We start from the raw sequence: 27,653 nt of genomic DNA on the forward strand, positions 1-27,653 counted from the left end.
TATTATTCCTGTATAAATTATCATCATATTTTGGTCACACCAGCTTCTCTTTTCGTTGTTGTTTAATGACCAACGAAATCCCAAACTCTCAGAAATGAAGGTATGGCGGAGTTCAACCGTATATATATCATTAATGTTCAAAGTGAATATGTACTAATTCTCTGGAATGTTAATTTTCATTTAACTTGACTCGGTCTCAGAGGGGAAAGTTCAGGTAAGATAAATAAAAATAAATATATAAACAAATAAAAATGTATAAATAGATAAATAAATAAAAATAAATAAACAAATAAAGAGAGACCTTACCTTACAGACCTTACAGTTCGTTCGGGTTGCCCCAGGTCCCTCAGTGTGAGGCACCTCTAATGTCTACCAGAGAGTTGCTAGTACATCTTCCGGTACATTTTGCATCTTCCAATCTTGGATGGTCTGGGATGCAGTTTAGATATTTGTCGAGCTTATTTTTAAACACATCTACGCTCACTCCTGATATATTCCTCAGATGAGCTGGCAACGCATTGAATAGACGCTGCATTATCGATGCTGGTGCGTAGTGGATTAATGTCCTGTGTGTTTTCCTTATTTTTCCTGGTATAGTTTTGGGCACTATTAATCTACCTCTGCTTGCTCTTTCTGATATTTTTAGTTCCATGATGTTTTCTGCTATTCCTTCTATCTGTTTTCATGCCTGAATTATCATGTAGCGTTCTCTTCTCCTTTCTAGACTATATAATTTTAAGGAGAGAGAGAGAGAGAGAGAGAGAGAGAGAGAGAGAGAGAGAGAGAGAGAGAAATTCTTAGGAACGTTTATTTTCATTTAACTTAATCGTAGAGGGAAATTTTGAGAGAGAGAGAGATGGAGAGAGAGAGAGAGAGAGAGAGAGAGAGAGAGAGAGAGAGAGAGAGAGAGAGAGCAATTCTCTGGGATGTTTGTCTTCATTTAACTTGAATAAATCAAAGAGGTAAATTTCAGGTCTGTGTTTGTGAGAGAGAGAGAGAGAGAGAGAGAGAGAGAGAGATACTGTACAAGAGGCCATGAAATATATGACCGGAGGATCGACAATCCTCTCGGTAATTGTCATGTTCTCGCCTGATTGGAAGGCGTGGTGTCGTCGACATAATTGAGGTTGCGAAGACAATTTCTATCACTTTTCATCTTGTGTTCTCTTATCGTTTCGATATTTTCCCCGTTTCGTTTTATTGCGTTTTTTTTTATTAAGCTTTCTCAACACCTGTTTTTTTTTTTTTTTTTTTTTTTTTTTTTATCTGTCGATCTCTCGTATTTTTTTATTTGGAAGATTTAACTTTTAGTGATTTTCCTTGGCGTTCAGATTTATGTTGATGCCTACCTTGCAAGTTTTTCCGTTTTCCGAAAATTGTAATAATAAGACTGATTTCATTGTATGACTTGAATCACTTGGAGAGATGCAGCTGCCTTAATATGCCAAGGAATTTCCCGTTCAAATGACAGATACCGTTCGAAACCGCCTTTGGGAAAAATTTTTTCGGGATGAAGTTTTAAGCGAATGTAAGAGATGCATCGGCCGAAGGCTGAACGATGGATGATGAGGATTTCAAGGAGAACGAGTCTCTCTCTCTCTCTCTCTCTCTCTCTCTCTCTCTCTCTCTCTCTCTCTCTCTCTCTCATTACGGCCTATTCCTCCCACGTTTCCTCCAACTTGCTTCTCTACTCCTCCTCCTCCTCCTCCTCCTCCTCCTCCTCCTCCTCCTCCTCCTCCTCCTCCTCCTCCTCCTCCTCCTCCTCCTCCTTTCTTGTGTCCTGGAAGTACTGATGCGTGAAATTTGAATAGAAAAAAAAAATGAAAAAAAAATGTTACTTATCACAATAAATGTCTGTGGTTCTGACGTTAATTTTAAAATCTTTGTTGTGTCGGTGTCGAAAGTTTTTCATCCATTCGATTATTCCTGTGGGGTTCTATGGCACAAAATGAAAGTTTTCATTACATATACAACATTGTTCCCAGCAGAATTATTTTTACACTTGAAACATTCCACTCACCCTTGCTCCAGAGGTCTGTTCCTTCCATGTCATCATATCTTTTTGCTTTATGACTTCGAACCCCCATTTGAGTATAGCATTCCCATGCCCATTTTCTTGGCCCCGACGACTTTGGTTGGGTATACCTTGCTGCAACGGCGCGTCGTGAGTGAAAGTGATTGTGATCTTGCGTATACCCACCTGAGGAGGAGTTGGCTTACCAAGGAGGAGGCGGAGGAGGAGGAGGAGGAGGAGGTACCTGCTATAACCATATTTTTTTCTCGCCCATCTTCAACCACCATTCCTTCCCATGAGAAAATTCGAGAGGTCATGACGGGTCGGCGTCGTTGTTTGTCCCACATATCCGAGAGAGAGAGAGAGAGAGAGAGAGAGGAGAGAGAGAGAGATAGAGAAGAGAGTATTCAACTGGAGTGAGATCGCATTAGCAGAGCCTTCTTCTCTCACGCTCCCCTCCCGCCCCTCCTCCATCTTTGTGTATCTTCTTCAGGAATCCTTTCTTTGTAAATAGCCCTCCTCTGCACATCTTGCTTTCAAATCACGATTTATAGTAGGATCCAGTACCTCTCTCTCTCTCTCTCTCTCTCTCTCTCTCTCTCTCTCTCTCTCTCTCTCTCTCTCTTATTGTTATGGAAATTAACCTTATGGTCAACTTTCAACTTTTATGTTTTGTGTTGATTTTTAATTACTAATAATATTGCCAAGTCTGATCGTAAAAAGTTAAAGTTCAAGTTAGCTGTTTCACTCCTCCACCAGGCTGTAGTTTACTGAAATTATGGACTTCATAGCAGCATTCGCTTGTATTTCGTATTTATGAACACGAAATGGACCTTCCTCGTAGCCCCGTGGCTGAGCAGTCAAGTCGCACTACTCTTAATCATTGCACAGGTCAGTCGCGTAATAGCGGGTTATCCTCTTCACGTGTGTTTGTGGGCAGAATTTTGAGCATTATGCTTCCAACTTTGGAGTGGGGTTCGTGTGAACTTCGTCATGGGCGGCTCTGTTGCTTTGTCGTCGCCCCTTTATGTAAAGAAGCTGGAGGTCTAAGGGTCTTGGTCGTGTGTGAGCAAATGTTGGTTAAACTATATCTTGAGAACTGATGCACGGATTTGGTTGCATTGCGATGAATCTATTCGTTGTGTGATCACGTTCTGCTGAGAATTATTATTATTATTATTATTATTATTATTATTATTATTAATTAATTTAATTAAATTATTATTCTTATTATTATTATTATTATTATTATTATTGACTTTAAATTCAAACCTCCAAAGAATATTAAGGCGTTTATTATTATTATTATTATTATTATTATTATTATTATTATTATTATTATTATTATTATTATTATTATTATTATTGACTTGAAATTCAAACTTCCAAAGAATATTAAGGTGTTCATTAGGAAGAAGTAAGTGGAGGTAAAGGGAAACAGAGAGAGGACTCTCTCTTATTATAAAAGAAAGAAAGAAAAAAGATTAAATTAATAAATAAAAAAAATGTGATGAAACGCAAGGAGGTGAAATGATTTTTGTTGTGTTGCGTTTTTATTTATGAATCCGAGTTTGCCATTGACTGAAATTGTCTGATGCCCATATTGAGCTCTCCTTTGGCTAGTGTCGCTCTGTGCAACTTAATGTGATGCAAGTCGTTTGTGCTGTTGACTACATTGAACTCAGATTCTCTCAAGGAATAGTTCAGTAAGTGACAGCCAGGAGTAAATGCAAACTGAAAGTTGTCAACACTGAAGGAAACTGTGTGTTGACTTGGAGATCTGCAGTCAGAATGGACAAACATTCTTCTCTCTCTCTCTCTGATGCCGTCGAAAGGGGGATGGTGACGCAGGCTGTTATTACGCGAGACGAGAAATTGTCTGGAAAAGGAAATAGAGGTCGGCAGATCCCCATAGATTTCGTGAATTGGTAGTTGCTATATAGTTACTGTATCAAGTTGCCAGGTGTTGCCATCTTCTGTCCGTAACTGATTCTTATACGAAAGCAGCGTCACTTCACGTAAAATTTGATGAAGAAGAAGAAGAGTGGTTGTTTACTGTGTTTTTGTAATGTGTTTATTCATTGTTGGATCGGATGTCGACAATTTTATATTGAAAGCCTAAATGGATATGGAAGTGCTTTAGGTAGGAGTGCTGTCAGTGTGTATGTTTGAAAGCTAATATTATTTACAATTAGAACTTGGTAGTTGTCTCTGTCAGAGAATTGTGTATATTGCAGTTAAACTCTTCACCTTTTCATAGTCACGAGGATGCTTTTTCTATACTTTCAGATGTCACTCGAATATTTTGATTTCTATACAATTTCTAAACTTGTTTTTTTCGTGAATGTTTCTTATACTTCTTATACAGCTTTTATAAGTTGTGTCTAGATACGGGGAACCAAGTAGTATAAGGTGGTTTAAACACGTATATAATAAGAATGAAAGATATATAACCTAACTGTACGCGTCTAATCCCGTACTGGAAAAAATATCTTAATAATTCTGCGAGAGATCTCTTTTTCTGTTCAGTAACTTTGTGTTTAGTTCAAAGCTGGTGTAAAATTGAAATACCCGCAAATTCCCACACACATTTCCATTGCATAAATCGTAACTGTGCAATATTTCTTCATCCTCATCCTAGAATTCAGCGATACGATATTGTTACCAACAATATATAATGATAATAATAATAAATATATATACGCTATAAAACAATTTGGTAAAATTTCATGTTGAACAAAACGATTTTGCTGATTTTTAGTATGCATATGAAACTGCATGAGCTACGATACTATATACAAAACAAAAGAAATGTTAATGTATATTTTGATGTTTACCTTTCCATTTTAGAAGTCTTTTCAGAATTATGAACAAAGCGATGGAATTATGATGAGATTCCTAGTAATTCTCGCTTCCCTCGCCACTGGTGGGGGTGGCGGGTGGTGGGGACCACGCTGTTCGTTACAAGAATTCGGGAATAGAACTGGGAGTGAGTGAGTGCTTGCAACATGAACTAATTGGCTTTCGTGTTGTGATTCCCTGCGACGGATTGCCTGTCATTCCTCTTCCTTTTTCTCGAGTTTGAGTCTCTCTCTCTCTCTCTCTCTCGTCTCGTCTCTCTCGCTCCTCTTCTCTCTCTCTCCCTATCTTCCTCTCCCTCTCTCTCTACTCTCTCTCTCTCTCATCCAGTCTATATATATATATATATATATATATATATATATATATATTATATATATATGTTATGTGTGTGTGTGTGTGTGTGTGTGTGTGTGGGTATGTATGTATGTATGTATATTTTAAGCTGGATGAGAGAGAGAGAGAGAGAGAGAGAGAGAATGTCCTGGTGCCGTGGAGAGAATGGATGATGAATATAGTGTGCAGGAGATATTAGTGCACAGATTATTGTGAGTCTTGGGAGGTGGAGAGGAAAGAGAGGAAAGGAAGAGATCAGATAACTTGCCGATAGGAAACTTTCGTCTTCCAGAATTTCTCTTCTCTGTAGATTCTCACGTTTCAAATCACTTGACCTCCACCACCCCTCCCTCCCTCCCTCCCTCGCACAACAAGAAAAAGGTGAAAAAGTGAAAGAAGGTATTTCTCTCAAAGGCGGAGATGAGAGAGAGAGAGAGAGAGGGGGGGGTCAGTTATTTGGGGGTTGGTGGGGGGAGGCGCTTGTGTCGTCTCAGTCCAGTTTCACCGTTCCACTCGAACGCCCATACTGGGCTCGAAACAGGGCTATATGTACCCTTAGGGTGAATATATATTATCTCTCTGGTCCTTTGTATTTCTTGAATTCGTTTTTATCTTGTTTTGGAGGCAGGAGGAGGAGGAGGAAGAAGAAGAAGACTTAATGAAATGGTTCTGAGCTCGGCTCTCTCTCTCTCTCTCTCTCTCTCTCTCTCTCTCTCTCTCTCTCTCTCTCTCTCTCTCGTGTATTCAGTATGGAGGATGTGAAACGATAAGCATCTTGGAAACCTTTTTACACTTCCCAGATTTAAGAAACTAGAAGTTTCGACTTTCTAAAAGTAGAAACTTTCAGCTTGTTCCCATTCTAGAAGTTTTTAAGTGTTCAGTATTTGACCACCCTGGAGATTCAAATCCGTTCAGGGTTCTCGAGCTGTAGAAGCCAAAAAACTTGATTATTATTATTATTATTATTATTATTATTATTATTATTATTATTATTATTATTAAAAAAATGAACCTGTTCATATGGAACCAGCCCACAGGGGCCACTGACTTAAAATTCCAGCTTCCAAAGAATAATATGACGTTCATTTGAAAGAAGTAACTGGAAGGTAAACATGAAATACAGAAAGAAGAGATCAGTCATTAGAAAAGAAGTAAGCTAACAAATGAATAAATAGGTAGATAAGAATATAAGTAGATTATAAAGTACAAGGAGAATCGCATGATTTTTTTTAGTTTGTTGTTTTTGATGTTGTAACTGTTAAGTATCCACTGTCTTTATGCCTACCTGCATGACTGCCATTTGAGCCAAGGTCTGTGCTCCTGTGCTCAATATGCCTCGTTAAAGTCTAGTTGAGCAACTATGAGGGTCATCTTGTTTTTGCTCTTCTTTTGTTTGCCTGTTCACAGGAGATGCTTTTGCGGTTTGAAGTTTTTTTTTTTTTCTCTTCTTTTGTTCCATTCTTTTGAATATCGCAAAAGTGGGAAATAGTCTAGCTACTAATATTAGTGATGTTGTATTTCAGATGACAATAGCTCTTTCATTTTATCCATTGGCTTTCACATTTGACATTACAGCTTCCTTTTGAGCGAACATTGATTAGTAAAATTACTTGAATGCATTCTTTTAATTATTAAAACTCTTTACTCGTCATATTGTTAATTCTTAGCTCCATAACACTTGCAGGTTTCATGTCGTTTCTTCAGGTGTAGGAATATAAACCGTGTTTTTAGTGTGGTTATTGCGTTGATCGAAGATTTTTTAGTAAGATTTGAGTCTTGAATGAGTTGATATCCATTAGAAGGAATTTGTGAATCCGTAAAAAAAATCTCAGTGATCTTTGAAACTTGTTAGATTTTTCTGTGATATGACCCATGTTATAATTACGAATAAAACGCTGCAATATATTAAGCTTCATAGAAAAAAATAATAGCAAAGATTACTCCTTAATGCAGGCATCTGGGACGACAATTTTAGGTCCCCGTAAAACCTTATCCTGTTTCCGTTTGCATCTGCGATTTATAAGCACAAAGTGTGCATTACGAATTCAATTCCCCAGACACCACGTGCGCCCAAAACAGCAAGTGCTGCCCCGCCCTGGCTTCGTTCCTTTCTGTCCCTTGTGTTGCAGTTGGGTTTGGAATGTGTCGTCGCCTGTGGAAAATACAGTAGCACTCTGCAGTAGCGCTGAGGCAAGGAGGTGGGAGGTTGGGGGAGAGGGACAGGAGGAGAAGGAGGAGGAGGAATGTTGAAGGGGTGGGGGGGAGTTGTAAATCTAAAAGGGAGTAGGGGTTGCCAGGACGAACTTTAGGGGTGGGGTTCACCTAAGTGGTTAAGGGAAGATGATGAGTTTCCTCTTTGGGTAAATTGAAGGAAATTGGGCATGATTATTGTGGGAAAGAGGGAGGGGAGGGGAGGGGAGGAGGAGGAGGAGTTTGGTAGGAGGGGGAGTTGGACTGAGTTATGATGAGTGGCTCTGAAAGGGATTTTTGGGGGTTTGTGTAGTTCAGAGATTTTTTTTATTATTATTTTAAAAACTTCAAGGAAAACGTGGCTGCCCTGACCTCACTTGTCAGTGGGCATTTCTCAAGTTGGGTATTCTTGCATATACTGGACTGCTTGTGACTGTGGAGTCATCCTTGGTATGCAAATGGTGAGGCGTTCTGGAGTAGAGAAGGATATTGTGTATGGCAATTACATGTTAGGAAGACAAACACAGTTGGCATCAAATTTATTTACAATTGAAAGCTTTAAACGTAATTTTTCTCAATTGTTACGGAAAAATAGTTTCTTAATATTATAAGAATAATGATAAATATCATTATTTACATAATATTTAAGAAAAAAAAAATTATACCTTCCATTTTAAACAAGGAAGAACGAGAAATTCGAGAAAACTCTCCAACCAGAGAATAAACTTCGACGCGTATTTATTGATCTGTTACTTTTAAAAGCCTTAGATCCCCCAAGTTCTTGTTGCTTGCGAAAGCAACAAGTAGCCGCTGAGGAGGTGTTGCGGCCGGGTAGGCAGCTGTAATAACCGGGAGGATGAAATGGCATTTTTTCTAATGGACAGAGAAACTCTTGTCGAGTGTTCGGGGCGGTGAGAAAAATTCTCTGCAGTTCCGAGGCAATTGCAGTAATATAATAATAATAATAATAATAATAATAATAATAATAATAAATATTATTATTATTATTATTATTATTATTATTATTATTATTATTATTATTCAGAAGTCGACCTCTATTCACAGATTAGGGTGTTTTTAAAACTTAAAAATACCCTGGTTTCTGAACAGGTTTCATCTCCAATAATAATAATAATAATAATAATGATAACTTTATTATTATTATTATTATTATTATTATTATTATTATTATTATTATTATTATTATTATTATTATTATTATATGAAAACGAATATGATAATGACATTCATACTTTAGGTAATGATGATGGAAATGTCTATAACGTAATTATTGATATTTATTTTTTATATATAGGTAAGTGGCTTTCAAATGGTAACATTAATGGTTATGACGAGGTGAATCGCACTCTCTCTCTCTCTCTCTCTCTCTCTCTCTCTCTCTCTCTCTCTCTCTCTCTCTGGGGGAAAATCCACGACGAACAGGCACAGAATGAAAGAAAGAGAAAAAGAAGACGAATACACTGAAATGGTTCATTGCACCGAATTCAATTTACGTTCGCATCCTGTGTGACGTCACGGGCGTATGTACGTATATAACACTAATATTGGGATAGCTGACTGTTTGGATGGCGGGTCTTCCCTTGAGTACTTTATGCAGCAACCATATCAAGAAAATAAGAGGAATTAGTAGCAAATATATCTTATTGGTAGTACTAATGAGGGAGGCAAGTGGAGAATAGGAAAGATTTTATAAAAGAAATGTGGTATTTCAGAGAGAAGAAGATCAAGCAAACACAAACAAAGGAGGAATAAAAGAAGCAAGGGAGCCGTTTCAAAGGCTTATCCCACCCACTACTACTACTACTACTACTACTACTGCTGCTACAGGACAGACAAAACTCTCTCTCTCTCTCTCTCTCTCTCTCTCTCTCTCTCTCTCTCTCTCTGAAACATTTATCTAGAGGGGAATTGTACGTTCCTCGAACAGAATTGTTCACAAAACACGAACGTAATGAGATAACATACTGTCATTGTTGTTCCTGGCGGTTTTTACGCGAGTAATCATTCTCGTCGAGCGAGTCATGTGTTTTTTTTTTTTTTTTCCTGCGGCTGTTTTCAGAGCTGCTCTTGTCCCTAATGTTTGTAAGCCATTGCTGAGTTTCATCGATTGAAAATAATTAATTTGTTAAAAGACGAACGGGGAATGCAGAAGTGGCGCAACAGGGAAGCTTGGGTTGAGTATGTTAGATATTTTCTTTTAACTTGTGTTTCGTTGGTTACAAATAGATCTGCTGGAATTTCGTTCGTAGGTGTGAGATGTAATTAATATAATTAATAACTATTACGTCCAGACATAAAAGGATTGGGAGTCCTGCTTTCTGTGCGCTGGGCAAAACAAGTAAGAGGAGAGATGCTATTTGGAACATACAGAGAGAGAGCGAGAGAGAAGAGAGAGAGAGAGATAGAGAGATAGAGAAGAGAGAGAGAGAGAGAGAGAGAGAGAGAGAGAGTTACAAGGATTATGATCTCTCAAAAGACTTGTCAGTCCATCCGAGGAGACATCGCGTGCTCACTTACCCTGGTAGGAGGGCAGGTTTTAAACTGTTCGTTCAGTCGTCCGAGAGAGGAGAGGAGAAGAGAAGAGAGAGAGAGAGCGAATTTAGAATTTCTTGTCTAAAATTCATTCATAGGAACTCCCCGATAAAGTAAATGTGGTCGTGCTCATTACTTCAAGAGGAACGTGAATAATTAATTATCTTTTACATTTTCCCGAATTGCCTCATTAAAATACACACACATTTTATATATATATATAATATATATATATATATATATATATATATCTATATATATATATATATATAATATATATATATATATATTATTCCGTTTCGTAAAGCGAGACGGAGATTATTTTAGTAATAATAATAATATAGTATTTTACCCTTAGCAAGTTGAAGTCTGCGAAAAAAATCAGGTAAGTAATAATATATACCTTCTTCAGCTTTTTTTTACATTGATTTTCGGTTTTCATTTTTTGTTCAGAAATGCCATTTACACCAGATCGCTAAGGCTTATTTCAGCGTTCACTAATTTTTTACTTTCAATCATCCTCCCGTTTCATTCTGTTTTACAAGACTACAGTGAAAAAGGTGGTCAGGCTGATTTATGGACATTGTTTAGGTGTTCAGGTCAGGCCAAACGTTTTGTATCATAGCCAGAGGTTCCTTCTCTGACCAGAGGTCAAAGCTACGCGGGGGAGGGGGCGGGGGGGTGGAGGGATAGGGGTCGGAAGAATGCTGTATTGGCTTTGGCCGAGAAAACATCATCGGTGGTTTCTATATAGACTCTGGGAAATGCACCAGAACGCAGACATATATATTGAATTACATACATATACATACATCCATACATGCACTAATTATATATATATATATAATTCCACAAAGGGAGGAGAAACGAAGGAAGTTCTGTAAGGCTTTTCGACTTCTTGTCCTCGTGTGAGTGCACGCGTGCGTGCGTTCGTGTTCTTATGAGTAAAACAGTTTTACGAATTTATTTATCGGAATTGTTTTGTGCGATTGATTTATTTTTACTCTATTTCACCAAACGAGTTTATTTATTTTCTTTTTTTTTTTTTTTTTTCTTTTTGTGCCCGTAGATGAAACGCCATAATTTAGACATATGACCAGCTATTCCGTGGGATTTTTTCCGCTCCGGTATTTATGGGCACTCGATGATAATATTTTCCCCAATACTTTTATGAATAAATTTGCAATGTGATGAGAGCCCCCAAACCCTGCGGTCTTTTGGAATATATAAAATAATTCCGTCCGTCCGGGAAGGACTAAACAAACACCGCTTTTGCCTTTTCGTTCTTTGTCCAGCTATAGTCTGTTTCTTTGTCTGTAACACGTTTTCGTAACGTTAGTATTTCGTGGAGTGGTTCCACCTTTTTTTTTTTTTTTTGGGGGGGGGGGGGTTTTTTTTTTTTTTTGGGGGGGGGGGGTGGGGTGGGGGAAGGGGGGGATTTGCATCTAAAACGCGGAAAAGAAAGTTAGCTGAAAGCATTCCAGTGTTATTTCTGGCTTACCTGTGGCGACATTTTAAGGTAGCCCTGATCTTTTTACCCTAAACTCGGCCGGGAATAGTCTTTGGAGAGAGAGAGAGAGAGAGAGAGAGAGAGAGAGAGAGAGAGAGAGAGAGAGAGAGAGCAGAATGCTATAGAGGGAGGGGGAAAGTATGCTACATGAAGCGGTATGCTATTGATAGGAGAGAGAGAGAGAGAGAGAGAGAGAGAGAGAGAGAGAGATTGTTATTGTGTTGCGGATGAAGCCCAAAGCGGGGTTCCGAATTTTAGTGGACCGTTAGTTATTTGTGTGTAGGGGTGGGGGGTGAGGGTTCCTGTTTGATCTTGAGCCGTATTTATAGTCACGGCTTAGCTTCGGGTCCCCAGACGGGCTTGTACAAATACTTAGGGGGGGGGGGGGGGGGGCGGGGGGGGCTGGGTGCAGGGGCAGGGTCTTCAGAAAGACTACACAACACAATGGACCTCGGGATAAGTAAAGGTAAAGTTCGGCGCTGGCCAGGTAGTTTGTTGACGGTCGGAGGCTGCTGTGAGAAATCCCTTTTGATGTTGCGCTTCTTTGTAAAAGGTTACTCAATAATGATAAAATCATCGTAACTCAAGAACACTTCAGTGGCTCTGAAGTCTTGGACAAGTTCATCCCAGGTTAATAAAGCTTTGGACTGAAAGAATTAGTAATTCTCGTTAAACAATCTTCATAGTGAAATTATCTGACGTAAGTTAACTAGAATCAATTGTAGGTTTGTTTAGAAAATAAAATCAGTTCATTCATTGCTCTTTGCCGGAGTATATATACTAGAGTAGATTCACATCAGCCGTGCATATGATGTCTAGGCCAGTCCCTTACGACGCTCCTGATTCGCTATTATCCCTCAGGAGAGGTTGAACATACATCCTGCCTATGTGAACTCTCGTGAGAGACTGAGTTTCCAGCCCCGTGATTGGCTTATCAACAGCCAATCAGGAGCGTCGTATGTGAATGTACTATAGTTCCTCTTTGCACAACTTTGGTCTCCGCATTACAGCTGTGTGATATTTCAAAATGAATTCGTACGTGTGGAGTTTGACCCTAGGTCATTTTAGTCAAGTTGAAGGGCCCGCAATTTTGTATATAATATATGGTCGTCATATTTATATATGGTCATAAGCCTACACAGTTTATGAGATTTGATATGAACGCTAGTCATCTGCATGGTTTATGCGTGTCATTATATTATTTTGATGTCTGCACGAAATTATTTGCAGAATATGAATGTTAGTATTATTATAATGTAGGTTAAATTCTCTCTCTCTCTCTCTCTCTCTCTCTCTCTCTCTCTCTCTCTCTCTCTCTCTCTCTGTGACAGTAGCAGGTATTCGTTTTAAAAGTCTGTAAATAAATGAATTTATAAGTGATGATTGAATCGTGAAATTCCCAGGATCACTCAAATGAAAAATGTGAATGATTGATTGATGTAAAAATGTATCATGGTGTCACAACAGCTTAGGTCATCGATGCCGTAAAAATGTGAATTACATGAACGCTTCTCTCTCTCTCTCTCTCTCTCTCTCTCTCTCTCTCTCTCTGTAAGAGAGTAATGAAGTAGTCGTTTTAACACTGTATGTTAAAAGTTGGTCGGAATTACTCATTGTGTCGACAGCATTGTCAAATTAAGTTGAGCAGAACCGTTCTTTATCATCCTTTATCTTGGGAGTACGCTCGAAGGCTGCTCCACGCCACTGTGGGAGGTCCCCAGCGATCGTTAATAAAGGCAATTAGCGTAGTTTAATCGGGGAATTACTGGGGAGGGCGATAAAACGCTCCGTGTCTGGCGTTCGCTGGCAACTTTTGCTATGAAGCCGTTGTTGCTGGCGCGCAAGACAAAGGAATCCGATTGTGTGCTGATATACTTGTGGCCCGCTTTGAAATAGGATTTTTTCCCCCCATAGTGCTGGGTTTATTTTTTATTTTATCTTCCCGTATTCACAGGTGTCAGTTTTCTGTTGTGTCGTACAGTTGTGGCCCTATTTTTGAGCATTTGTACTTTTTTTTTTTTTTTTTTTTTTTTTTTATCTATCATCTAGTAGTATAATACTGCTGTCGTATCTCAGCTATACGCTCTGTGCCGTTTTGTAGCTTACAGGGGTTTTTTTTTTTTTTTTTTTTTTTTTTTTTTTTTTTTTTTTTTTTTTTTTTTTTTTTTTTTTTTTTTTTAGTTATTCAATTTTTAATCCCGAATTTTCACCTTCCCCCTCCCCCCCCTTTTTTTTTAACCTACGTAGTGATGTTTTGCTCCTGTCAGAAGTGGCATATACTATCATATCAAGATGCGCTTATGTTATTCCATTTGACCACTTGTTGTTTACCTGTAATGAGACAAGAATAAACACGGATTCCCCCTGTAATTTCATTTGTTGATGGCTCCGATAGATGTTCAGTAAAAATATCAATACATTTCTTGTTTACTGGTAATATACAACGTGGCAACCAGACTTTTATAAAGAACCACAATCACAAAATAACATAGTATGCTGTGATTTTTTTTTATCACCAAACTCTCCTGGTCAATAATAGGTTTTTCTCCCAGTTGGGAAGTTCCATACGCAAACTTCTCTTATCAGCGAGGTGTGCCTTTTTATTTTTTTTATTTTTTTTTAAATTTTATCTCTCCCATATCTTTGGTCTGGGGTTTTCTCGAAAGTGGAGGTATCTGTAAGTCGATATTGTAATGGGAATTATATAGTAAGGGTCTTTATTTTTTATATGTCAGTTCCTTGATATTTATGTACTTAAGTTCTTGCATGTGATGTCGACATAGGGCCAGGAATAATAGTAACTTACAGTAGATATTTGCAGATGTTTTTCACAGGGTATGTATCTTAGGAACGGGCACGTGCCATCAAAATGGGGCAAGAACAGCTTCTCATACATTGACGCTAGTCATTGACGACAGATGTTGATAGATGTTTTTCAAAGGAGATGTTTGTTCGTATGTTAATCAGTGGGCTAAGAACCCCTTTCCACGTATCTGTGATAGTAGTTCACAACAGATGTCCAGAGGAGATGTTTTTCTTTGATAACAGGGACTGTTGTCTTCCCAGTGTATAGGAAACACCTGCGTCTGCTGCCTCTAGGGTGATGAGAGAGAGGAGAGAGAGAGAGAGAGAGAGAGAGAGAGAGAGAGAGAGATTGATATTACACAATACTTTTTCAAATTGTAAATATAAAAATTTTTCCCTCTTCGGTTTAATCGTAATAAACAAGAGAGAGAGAGAGAGAGAGAGAGAGAGAGAGAGAGAGAGAGAGAGAGAGAGAGAGATAACAATACTTTTTCACATCATTGTAAAACTAATATTTTAATGCTGGTGGATTGAGAGAAAAACGTTTTCGTATTGTAAAACAAAATATTTCCTTACTTTATAAACCAAAACAAAACGCCCATTTTATTACTTTATCTTGAACACCAATTTAACAGACGAGTCGACAAGTCCGTCTTTCAGAGATTTTATCTCGAGGGTCAGCGTTATGGCTGCATGGTGAAGGAGAGAGAGAGAGAGAGAGAGAGAGAGAGAGAGAGAGAGAGAGAGAGAGAGAGAGAGAGTCCTTGAAAGAAGGATGGGTGGCTGGGGTCTTCATATAAAGCTTTCTTTGTACGTTCGTCAATTGGATGGAAGGGAAAGTCTCTCTCTCTCTCTCTCTTCTCTCTCTCTCTCTCTCTCTCTCTCTCTCTGGAGGAAGAGGTGCTGGCAATTTTTTTTATAAATGATGGATTCGTTCATTTATTTAAACTGCATTTGTTAGGTGAAAATTATAATGATTTTGACGTGTGGGTTATTGCCCAAATTGGTTAAGTACACTTTCTGTAAATTTAGGGTTTACAATACTTAATTTAACTTATTTGATTTTAGTTTTTGTACCCCCATTGCACTGTCCCGAATATACAGGTGTCTTGGTTGCAATGTATCAAATGACCCAGGTGCATTTGCTTTGTTAGAATTCATCAAAATGTCACATTGCATTTGTTTATAGGTACTGTTTGAAACGGGGATAAAATCTCATGGTTGATTATTTTGCAACAATATGATTGCTTTTTCTTAAATGTAATAGATATTTGTTTTCTTTTTGCTATTTTTAGCCTTTTCATTTTGCAATACTAATGACAAAATGTGACTTCTCATGAGTTGATTTAAAACGTTTAATATCCGTGAAATTTTTAATGGTTATTATTTTACTGTTTTAGTTCTTCCAATCTGGAGTAAATGTTGAAATAAGTATAGTTTTTTTTGTAAATTAAAGTTTTATTTTTTTTTATTTTACACGTATTTCCTTTATAGATTTGTTCAAAGTTGCTTTAAAGATTTTTTTTTTTTTTTTTTGATAGAACCGAATAGTCGTTCACTACTGCCCCCTTTCGTGGAGCTTGGCTATTTGTTTGTTCAGTAATTCCATCAATTAATCTTTGCCCCGTGTGAATGGACTGTAGGAGTGTGTAGGACAAACTGCTCTGGAATGTTCCAGTATTTTGTGTGTATGTGTATTTTTTTTTGACATAGCTTGTATTTTCAAGATTTCATCTATTGTTGCTAGATTTGAATCTTGAGTGAGTAAGTTAGGTTGGGGATGCTTTTGTGTTTTTTTTTTTAACAGTTGGACACGTATTTTATTTGCGAGATTTCACATATTGTTAACTGATTTTAATTTGATCGAGTGAGGTTGACCCGAGGAGTTGCCTAAGTTGAAACTGAAAAGGGCAAAATTAATTGAATGTGAAAACAGGCTTTTTTTTGTTGTTGAAAATGAGTTATTTTTAAGGTGACCAAGTTATTTGTCGAGGTGATCATTAGTTAATTTTCAACGTGAAAATAATTTTTTAGGTGAAAATATTGTTCATGTTGACTAAATTATTTTCAAGGTGAAAATTATTTATATTTAAGGTGAAAACAGGTAATTTTTAAAGGTGAAATAATTTTTTTTATGTAAAGTGAAGATATAAGTTATTTTTCCAGTTGAAGTTTTAAGAGTAAATTCAGCTAAGTTGAAATTTGTACAAAAAAAAAAAAGTTATTGTAACATTTTTATTTTAACCAGTTGATAGAATGTTTACCCCAGTTAGAATCTATCAAGTTATAACACTTTACAGTGTCCTTTTTTCTTCTTCTTCTTTCTCTCTCTGAATATTTGAGAAAAATCCGTGGTTCGCGAGATTGCAAGTTCCGTCTACGTCTCACACCTTTATTTTGCCCCCTCTCTCTCTCTCCGTTACATTGTTAGGACTTTTTTTTTTTTTTATTTATTTTTTCTATCCCCTTCTTTGCTTCTTGTTTGTCTCCCTTCTTTTCCTCCAGTCCCCGTGACTTTTTCCCCCCCCCCCTTATCTGTTTCCCTTTCATTCGATTTCGTTGCGAAATACGTCTCTCTCTCTCTCTCTCTCTCTCTCTCTCTCTCTCTCTCTCTCTCTCATTCTAAATATTTTCCAACACCTAGAAATTGTGTGAGCGTATGTCTTTCTCCTGTTAAAAGAATCTCTCTCTCTCTCTCTCTCTCTCTCATCTCTCTCGGTCTCTCTCTCTCTCCAAAAAAAAAAAAAAAAAAAAAAAAAAATTAATAATAGTAATAGTTCAGATTAAGAAAGACTAAGAAACACCTCTGCATAATTCACCCCTGAGAATTTCCTCTCTCTCTCGTCCTCTCTCTCTCTCTCGTCAAAAAAAAAAAAAAAAAATGAATTTAGTCATAGTTTCCAGATTAAGAAAGTACTAAGAAACACCTCTGCATAATTCACCTCCTGAGAATTTCCTCTCTCTCTCTCTCTCTCTCTCTCTCTCTCTCTCTCTCTCTCTCGTGTAACCTAGAAGACAACTTTTTCATTCACATGTCTTTTCCTTTTTCTTTAAATTAATACAACACTTGTTTTATATCAATCTCCCTGTTTAAGCAGTTATCTCCTTCCCCTTCCCCCCTCCCCCATTCCCACCCCTGTTTGAACCCTAACCCCTCTCTTCCCCCTTTTCGTGGCATCTGGGCAACCACGAGGCTTGGGCACCACACAAGTGGCTTGTGGGGTGCGTACGTCTGCGCGCGTGCGCGCCTGTATCCACAGAGGGGGAGGAAGCCAAGGGAATCCCTTGGTTGTATATATCCGTCTGGGGAGTGCCGGGGGGAATGGGGTGGGGGTGGCGCCCCCTGACTTGATGGAAGAAAAGAGGCCCTACAGCCTTTGGCTCCCGCCGGATGGGAGCGGTCTGGTCTTCTGTGTCAAGTCCTCTGTGTCAACAGTTGAGGGTTGTGTAGGACACCTGTTTTACCCCAGCCACATGGCTCACGATATCTCTCTCTCTCTCTCTCTCTCTCTCTCTCCTCTCGTGGAAGAAGAAGAAGAATGCTGTTGCCAGTTTTGTATACGGGCCCCAGATGGGCGTGTGCTGACATCTGCTGGAGTTGTGGCAGCAACCAGAGAGTAGTTATTCTCTCTCTCTTTCTCTCTGTCTAACTGGGGAAAACATTCAGTGAACTCTCTCTCTCTCTCTCTCTCTCCTCTCTCTCTCTCTCTCTCTCTTTTACCATGGGTCATACAGAATCGTATCTCCAAAATTAAGACGGATCAAAGAACTTGTGGAGAAACAGTGATAAAGGGTCTTCACACCTGCATATCACCGGAGGAACTGTTATTGCATATTTGATAGCGAGGGCCTCGTAATCGTGGAGACGGGTGTAGCAGCAAAATCTCTCTCTCTCTCTCTCTCTCTCTCTCTCTCTCTCTCTCTCTCTGTGTGTCAGGCCTATTTTTATGCAAAGTTATGACAGCAAATTTGACGGTTATGTCCCTCCCATCTCACGGAATCAAAGATTCACTTCCAGCTGGGAAAACATTAAATTGATATATTTTTATTGGGGATGGGCGAACTGGAAAAATGTAATGCATTGATTCGCATACTTCTTGAAAAGTTGCATGTGTAAAACGATTTGATATGCAACTGGCTGTGCGCAGCCATTTTGGAGCTGATGGCCCTAGGATCCGAAGAAAAGTCAAATATACATTTGTTTTATTTATTTGTATCACTGAATCACGAAAATGTGGAACGTGATGAATATATTATAAACCGAGACAAATTCCACGAAGGAAAGAGAAAACGATTGGGTTTTGCAAGGCCTTTCGACTTCTTGTCCTTTACTTATTAGCTATGTGTAAAGAACAAGAAGTCGAAAGCCCTTGCAGAACTCCGTCGATGCTCTTTCCTTCGTGGAATATATATTTATATTTGCTTGCAATTACATTTTTTCGTGATATCAGAGGTTAGATATGTGTATGTGTGGGTTTGTTTGGGGCGTGTGGGGCGGGGGAGGGGTTGGGGTAGGGGCTGGAGGTTCCAGGGCTTTTGGGGCCATTTCCGGAGGGCATATCGTTTTTAAGGGGGTGCCTGTTGTCTTTTAGTCTGTGGCCAACCGAGTGTGAAGGCGATACTGCTCTTTATTGTCAGTGGAAGGCCATTTCACTGGCTGGGTTTTGAGGTGTAGATCCCGAGCCACCTTTGCCTCTTGATGTATATGTGTTGGCCTCTGCCCAGTTTTCTTGTGTACCTCTGTGTAATGAAGATACAGGTGCATTTTGAAATTTTTGCAGATTTACTAGATTACATATCTTTTTGATAAAAAGATATGTAATCTAGTTGCAATGCAATGTAGTACTCATAGGTATTTGGTTTTTTAATATTTTTCCTTCGCTAGATTATATATGAAGATTTTTTTGTTAATTTTACTTGAATGTCGATAATTCCATTTGTGTAAGAAGATGTGATCTAGTTGCAATGCAGTGTAGTACTCATAGGTATTTGGATGCTTTCTGTTGGATTTTTAATATTTTTTCTTCGCTATTTTTTTTATAGGAACATTTAAAAAAAATTTTAACTGAATGTCGAGAATTCCATTAGTCAGTAACAATTCTGTCTGACTGTTGGAGCATTTGCCGTTTTTTTCTTATTATTGTCTTTGTCTTTATGAGTTCCATTATGGCCGTGTCTGTTTGTGTTTGACATCTTATCGTATCCTAAAGAATCTTAACTACTGGGTTTTTTGACACCATATACGTATACGTGAATTTCCTGTAAAGTGCACCATCATATTAAATCACTGCATCTGTTTCATTATTTTGCAAGTACATGTAGCTCGTTATTCTTGTCATGAGCAACGCGTTTTACAGCTGGAAAAGATGCCGTGCAATTTCTCATTGTGAAATGTGGTTGGTCTTGTCGGAAGTTTTCTGTTTACAATTTCCTTCTCTGATACATTCTCGTGTATTTGATGTATGAGCACATTAACTCAGTTCAGTCAGTGAATAAACTGGGGGAGTGAGTGCAGTTGAAAGAATTGTTTACGAAAGCACGACAAGTCTGAGTATGAGGGAAGCTTTTGCATCTCTCTCTCTCTCTCTCTCTCTCTCTCTCTCTCTCTCTCTCTCTCTTTCAAAATTTGTTAATAGCTGTTGTCAAGATTAAGCACATCTGTCAAAATGCATGCTGTTGCTCAAATAAAAAAAAAATACTGCTTTGCGCAATTCACTCCTTAGAATTCTCTCTCTCTCTCTCTCTCTCTCTCTCTCTCTCTCTCTCTCTCTCTCTCTCTCTCTCTCTCAGATCTAGGAAAGACATTAACACAAAATTTCCCAACTCCGTTAAGTCGAAATTCACTGCAGTAGACAAACACCGATATCCAATATATGCTTGATGAAGAAATATTGCGGTTTAAATCCCACCGGTATTATGAATGTACCCCCCCCCCCCACCCCCCCCCCCCCCTGGGGGGGGAGGCGTTGGGGGGGTATGAAAGGCGTCCTTGATTGCAAATGATAGTAACCCGGGGAAAAAGCTTCACTATCGACGCAGAGAAATAGAGATAAAAAAATATTGAAAGTTTGTTGGTTGCAATATCTCACCAACACCGCTTCTTGGATCTCTCATAGATGGAGATGTGCTTTCTCTCTCTCTCTCTCTCTCTCTCTCTCTCTCTCTCTCTCTCTCTCTCCGGAAAGATTCATTAAAGCCGTACTAATTGAAATAAAGGCAGTTTCGATATTGGTTGTAGTATAAGACGTTATTTACTGAACGAAAACTTCTGATGTCTGGGATGCAGAGAGAGAGACAGAGACAGAGAGAGAGAGAGAGACAGAGAGAGAGAATTAATTTACGATTCAAACTATTTCCATATCTGTAACCATAACTTGGATTCATTATTATAGCTGTAATTGAAATAAAAATTTATGATATTTATAAGGAGAGAGAGAGAGAGAGAGAGAGAGAGAGAGAGAGAGAGAGAGAGAGAGAGAGAGAGAGATATTGGCTATCTCTGGAAGTTGAGAGCGTCCTACGCCCTTGTCAAAGAAAGTACAAGTAACGTCAAAAGTTGGCCACCCTCGCTCGAGTTGGTTTTGGAAGTTTTTATTTTTTCTCCACTTCTTTTTCGTTGTTGACCAAAAATAATTATTAGAAGTTGTGTTATTACTTTCCTCCAGCGCTGTCACGGCCAAACTTTCTCTCGGAAATGTTGTTGTTGGACGAAAGAGTAAGAGTGTGTTAGTGTAAGGTCGGTGGAATGATTATGAAAACATCGCAGGAAATGACACGAGTTTGTCGTCCGCATGAAATGTTGCGGCCTTTTGAAAGATTCAGTAGATACAGTAAATCACCTGTGTTATGCCCTTTCAAGATATTCAGGTACGCACCCTTTTGTAATTCCAAGTTTTGTTTGTTTTGAAAGATTCAGTAGATACAGCAAATCGCCTTTCATGTTTGTTTTACCAAGTCATTTGATCGGAGTGACAGACAGGTCGTGAGTTCAAGGTTAAGAATAATGAAATGAAATAAAAAAAATTTTCTTCATTAAACTGGTGTAACGAGTTACGTAACCTGACTTCTGGAATATCTTACGTCATACGTGTTGATGAAGCGATGGATTTGCCCGTTCTCTGATTATGAAGTTGTATTTTGTATATTGATGGAGTTTTAGGGACTGAGGTTGTAGACTTCTATAATTACTTTCATTATTTTTCCAATTTTATGTGAACCAATTTCGCTCTATGCTCTTTTAATTGTATTCTCAGTACTTACGTTCGGTAGGTTCCAATTTTTATAGCTCTTCGAATTTTATCAATATTCTCCACAATCATTTGTGTTTTGTTACCCATACAGTTGCATATACTATATATATCCTATATATATATATATATATATATATATATATATATATATATATATATATATATATTTTTCTACCTCCTTCGTGCCCAAGTCGTTTCATTTCCCAAATCAGTAAAAGATGATAGGCAGTGAATTTTACTGATAGGCTTCTCCCTTAATGCTATGCCTTTCTTTCAGTATACTTTTTTTTTTCTCTTCTCTTCTTCCGTTCTCTCTGTGGACCTTTTTTCCTCTTCCAACATCATTAAGGTGTTTTTCCTCCTCTCCAAAGGTATCCTTTAGGATACTTACTGGTGTAGTAGTTGGAGGTAGTTAATAGGTTTTACTGTTATGTGATCAGATTAATTAACAATTCTTTTTATCAGAATTTTTATTTTAACAAAATTTTATTTTAATTTTTATCAGAAATTTATTTCATTATTTTTAAAATCAAATTTCTCTTATAAAAATAAAAGTGTTTTAAATTTTGTTTAAAATACTATCAAAGTTGAAATATCACTATTAGTATTTGGCGTCGGTGACCCTGGTAGTTGTGACGCCAGATAACTCACAATCAATCAATCAGTCAATCCTCCACTGAAAAAGAGACTGTGGACTGAGAGGGAAAAAGGATTTTCATTCATTCAAATTTTTTTTATTTATTTATTTATTTATTGTAATAATAGCATTTTAGTTTTACAGTTATCAGGCGTATCACTGTTGTAGGCATTACGTGTGTTTGGTATGTTAATTTTCTGTTATTTACATTGTGTAAGTATTTAAATCAGAATTTCTCGTCAGTTTACTGCACTGTTTATGATTAAGCTAGCATGGTACCACCACGGGCTCTTTCTCATAGAGCAGCCTGGAACGTTGTTTACCAGAAAGTTCCTTCAGTATTTTGCTTGGTTTTTGACAAAGTGGCCCCATATTTTTCATTGGGAAAAAATGGCTATTACTTTTGGATTTCGATGTATTTTCGATTGATTTGTTGACTTTTTTTTTTCTTTTAGTTCAGCTGAGTCGCAGAACTTGATATTCTCTGTTTTCCATAGAGTGCTCCCCTGGATTGACACGTCTCTCTATCCATCTTCCGTGGAAAGAGAGAGAAATATTTCGTTACATCAGGTCAAGCTCCTCCTTTTTCGTGTAGCAGCTATTTTGTGACAGACAACTTCATTTTTTCATTTAAAATCCAGCAGATCCGGATCCCAGAACCGGATCGTTCAGTTATAGGATCGAATGTTTTTGTCACTGAAGTCCTGAAATATAGTTTCGTCCGTTAAGTGCAATAACCATACAATAAGTAAAACTAATTACTACACAGAAGCAACCTCATGAAACATCATATTTTCGTTGCTCCATTGTTTTCAACGGCTTGGAAATACACACACACACACACACACACACACACACACACACACACACACACATATATATATATATATATATATATATATGTATATATACATATACACATTATATATATATATATATATATATATATATATATATATATATATATATATATATATATATATATATATATATATTTCTGCAGAATAATCCCTTATTCTGCAGAAAGGGTGTCTCCAAATGGAGGACTTAGATCATATCCTCATTCCCCCTTGGCTGTGACGCACCGCACTCGACCAACTGCCTCGTCATTATTCAGAGCTTAGACCAACTTCGCGTTGGATGGCGTTTACGCAACTAAGATATTGTGATAATATATCCTTTTTGCTGCTTGCAAAGTCTTACATTAAAAAGTCGAGCCAAGCAGCTGAATAAGGAATGTTTGACAAGTCCTGTTTAGCCATTTTGAAAGCAGGTCGTGCTCTGTCAGATGAACTAATGTGTTGGTGATTGCTTGCTTTCTTTGTGAAGTCTCCGTGAAACTGTCATTTATCGAAAGTGAGACAATCTCTCTCTCTCTCTCTCTCTCTCTCTCTCTCTCTCTCTCTCTCTCTCTCTCATAGGTCGATGAACTCTTAACCGAAAACATTTGCAATGTCCCATTAGGCACGTTGTTATCCTTACTGTTTGTACAGAGAAAAAATGATAAAATAAGATAGATATACTTCTAAAGGTCCCAGCTTCGTTTCTCCCAGGTAAAAAAAAAAAAAGATAAATAAAAAACACTCCCACCAAAGTCCCCACAATGTAACACTTCAGTTGGAAACAGCTTAAGGCTCGTGCATCTCCCAGAGTCCCAGATCGCATCCGTCTTGTTGCAAACTCGCCCTCATTTGTTTGTGTCCCGCGCGGGGGGTGGGGGGTGGGGGTGAGAAGTAAGAGACAACCCCGGAAGCAGTCAGTTCTTCAGGCATATAACCGAGTGTCAGGCTCCTCGTCTTTTGACACCGGTGTTGTTCTTCAGCCCTTGTGTGTGTGTGTGTGTGTGGACCAAGGAAGGACCTTTTGTACGTCAGACCCCGACGAGGTCTCTCGTGTCAACGTCTGGTTATTAAGGAAGTGGCGTTGATGCCTTTTGCGCGTCAGCTTCGTCGCCTTTTCAGCAGGTCACGTCGTGGGCACACGCCGGAGGATGACTTGGGAACAGAAGTCTTAGTGCCATTGACGTGAGGCCGTTTGAGAGTATTGTGTGCTCTGTTAGATCAGGATTGGAACAGATCTTGATTTACTTTAATGCTTAAATTGGGATCTTTCCTAGATAGTGTTTACCCCCCTTCCAAACCCGTTGGGGATGGACGTGAAAACATAAACAAAAGCCTGTAAATATCATAAAAAAAAGGATGCCCCAAAATATTAGTCCTAGATAGCTACCCTGGCCCCCCCCCCCCCCCCCCCCCCCCCCCCCCCAGCATCCAGGAATGATCCTTAAATTGTTCTACGTCTTGGGTCAATGTATACTGTTTGGTCATACATAAGAAACTGGAAATCATAGGACTTGATCTTATGTAATTAATTGATTCAAATCTAATAAGCCCGTAGTGGGTAATTTATTCTACGTCAAGTTATTAGTATAGCTACTGATTGTATGTACGTAGAATAGGGTGTATTTTATAGGGTTCCAGATTATACTAAAGATATAATTAGCTTCTTGCATTGTTATTAGTTATGACTAATAAATGGATTTAATTTTATATTTTTACTTTTTTCTCAGGCCAGTGAGCTTTTCTTGTTATGCCAGTAAGCTTTATTTCAAAGAGCTTATTTTCAGGAGAAACGAACATTAGTTTATCCATCGAACAGTTAAATAAAGAGAACAATTAATTTAATATTTTAATTAAGTGGTCCACATTTTTTAATATGTGTTGAGTAGAGAGATGATGGTCGATTGTCAAAGTTTGATTGAATGGTGTGTGAGGATCCTGAGAAGCAGATTGTAAATGAAATAATGCTCACACCTATGGAACAACCTATATATATTTAAAAAAAGATCCTTGGTGATGATAAAAGCGAGTAACAGCAGGTGACTGAATTAAGAACGACTTCTTGTGATTATAATTATCAACCGAGACCTCTTCAGCCCCATCAAACAACAGCCGCCGCATCGGTCATCAATCTCCTTTCTTCTTCTTCTTCTTCTTCTTCTTCTTCAGAATCCACTCCTCCGAATTAAGGAAGAGAGAGAGAGGTGGCATTATCTCGCATTTGAATCTGGCTTCTTCTTCTTCCTCTACTTCTTCTAGTGTCGTCGTCTGCCGGATATCATAGTCTACCCGATGAGATTTGTGGGAAAGAAAGTCAAAGAATATTAAAAGAATCGCTGTTTCCTTCAAAGGTCAGAGGTGAAGGTCTCTCTCTCTCTCTCTCTCTCTCTCTCTCTCTCTCTCTCTCTGTGGACATTCATAGCTTTTTCATCCGTGCTGAAAAAACTCTTGTTTACGTAACGCCATCGAAGGACCTCTGCAGCGTCTCTCTCTCTCTCTCTCTCTCTCTCTCTCTCTCTCTCTCTCTCTCTCTCTCTCTCTCCTCTTCCTTCGAGGGGACAGGGTTATCAATAAAAGAGTCCGAAAGAATTTTTTTTTTGGGGTGGTATGGTCCTTCATTCCATTCGGAAGTACCCGTCTCTCTCTCTCTCTCTCTCTCTCTCTCTCTCTCTCTCTCTCTCTCTCTCTCTCTTGTCAACAAGAGTCCACGAGACATTTTGGGGGTTATGGGGGAGGGAGGGAGGTGGGAAGGCGAGGTTTACGTAGGTTGTGGTGCCACGGTTAGGTTGACATGTTGAGGAGGGGCATCCCAGCCTGACCTGAAGTGTCCCCGAAGGTTTAGTAGGAGATATTGACATCTGTCATGATTGACATGTCGATGCTAATGAGATAGAGAGCGGAATCCCCGAGTATATAGAGTCGACCGTGTTGGGTGGTAGTGGGACATCAGCTTTAACATTTCGTCGTGGCGTGTGTGTATGTGTGTTACGCTATTACTCCAACTCTCTCTCTCTCTCTCTCTCTCTCTCTCTCTCTCTCTCTCTCTGGCGTGCGCGCGCTTGCGTAGGACTCCCTCACTCACTCCTTTTACTTCCTCCTCCTCCTATCCCCATTCCTTCCGCTTCCTGCTTGGCACATTTTTCCATTTTCTGTTTTCCCTTTCTGTGATGTCTCCTTTTTTTCCATTTATTCTTTTTTGTGTACATATTTTTTTCATGTTTTTGTTTTAGTTTGTATTATATATATTTTTTTTATAATTGTAGATATCTGGAAGTGTGTCCCCCATTCCCTGTTGTTGGTTTTCATGCCCCCCCCCCCCCTTATTCCTTTGTATGTATTTTTATAGATATTTTTTTCCATTTATATTTACTTTGGTTCGTGTTATTTGTCCTTCGCGATTTCCACTTTTCCTTCTGTATAAATTAAGCTCTTTTTGTGTATCCTGTTGCTTTGTATGTACTCTCTCTCTCTCTCTCTCTCTCTCTCTCTCTCTCTCTCTCTCTCTCTCTCTCTCAAAACTGCGTTTTAACACTTCTCACTTTTTTATCAGGGTTTTATCTGTCACCCTTTACTCACGTATTCCAATTGCTTTTCTGTAATTTATCCTCTCTCTCTCTCTCTTTCTCTTTTTAGCTCACTACTCAGTGCTTCAGTTTTATCTCATCCATATTCATTTTGAATACAATTATTTAATTTGTCTATTTCTCTCGTATCGCTCCATTTACTCACGCCCCTTTTATTGCCCTCTCTCTTATTTCCTTTGCTGCAGTTTTATGCTGTTTCCAATTACTTTCGCTTTCACTAGCTGCAACATATTTCCTCTCTCTCTCTCTCTCTCTCTCTCTCTCTCTCTCTCTCTCTCTCTCTCTCTCTCTCTCTCATTTCGTTTCTGGGTTTGGTATATTTAATTCATGTCCTTATCTTGCCATTTAAATTTTTTTATGTTTTCATGTTTTAAGTGAAGTTATTCAAGTCCATAATTATTTTTTTTTATCTTTAGTTTATTCGTCTACAACTTTTTTTATTTTGTTTGCAATTTTCTTTTCACCTATTTCATGTTAACATCGTTTTGTTGGTGTTGATATTTGATATTCCCATTTTCATTCTACTCTTATCTGAATTTTTTTTCCTACTTCGCCTCCTATTCAATTCGTCTGTCTTCATTCACTTTAACTTTATTTTGTCTACCTTAGAGTTTTTATATATAAATTAACACTATAATATTCTTCTTCTTTCTTGTTTCCTTCATTCCATCATCAGGGACGAAAAGAAACAGTCGTCCTAAGCAGACAAGAAGGAATAAAACAATAATCAACCTTAGATATCCCAGTTTTCATCTTGACTTCACTACGCCATTATCTGGCTGTGTGATTCCATCAGACGACGAAAATCATCTCGGCCTGATTTCGCCGTTTGATTTATTCTGGCCGGATATCAATTTTGCCGCAGATTTATGTTCGCGATTTTCGCGATTTGACTTTTGTCGTCCTGGTTGGCGTCTTTTAAGTTGTCTCAGGTTTCGTCGCTTTGTTTATTCTAGCTGTTGGCGTTGTTGTTATGGTGCCCAAGTAGGCCTATCTTTGAAGAATAGTATATTTTTTATTTCAAGAATGTATTTATGGTTGTTATTGTTATGGTGACCAAGTAGGCCTACTTTTAT

At 38.3% G+C, this 27,653-nt stretch overlaps 1 protein-coding gene across 1 annotated transcript in view; it reads left to right on the top strand.

The window, feature by feature from the left end:
* LOC135206052 (neurogenic protein big brain-like) overlaps positions 1-27,653 on the top strand; it is a 104,646-nt gene that overhangs the window by 9,145 nt on the left and 67,848 nt on the right. The gene's annotated exons all lie outside the window — the stretch shown is intronic.

This window comes from Macrobrachium nipponense, chromosome 29 (genome assembly GCF_015104395.2).
Source record: "Macrobrachium nipponense isolate FS-2020 chromosome 29, ASM1510439v2, whole genome shotgun sequence".
Lineage (NCBI taxonomy): Eukaryota > Metazoa > Arthropoda > Malacostraca > Decapoda > Palaemonidae > Macrobrachium > Macrobrachium nipponense.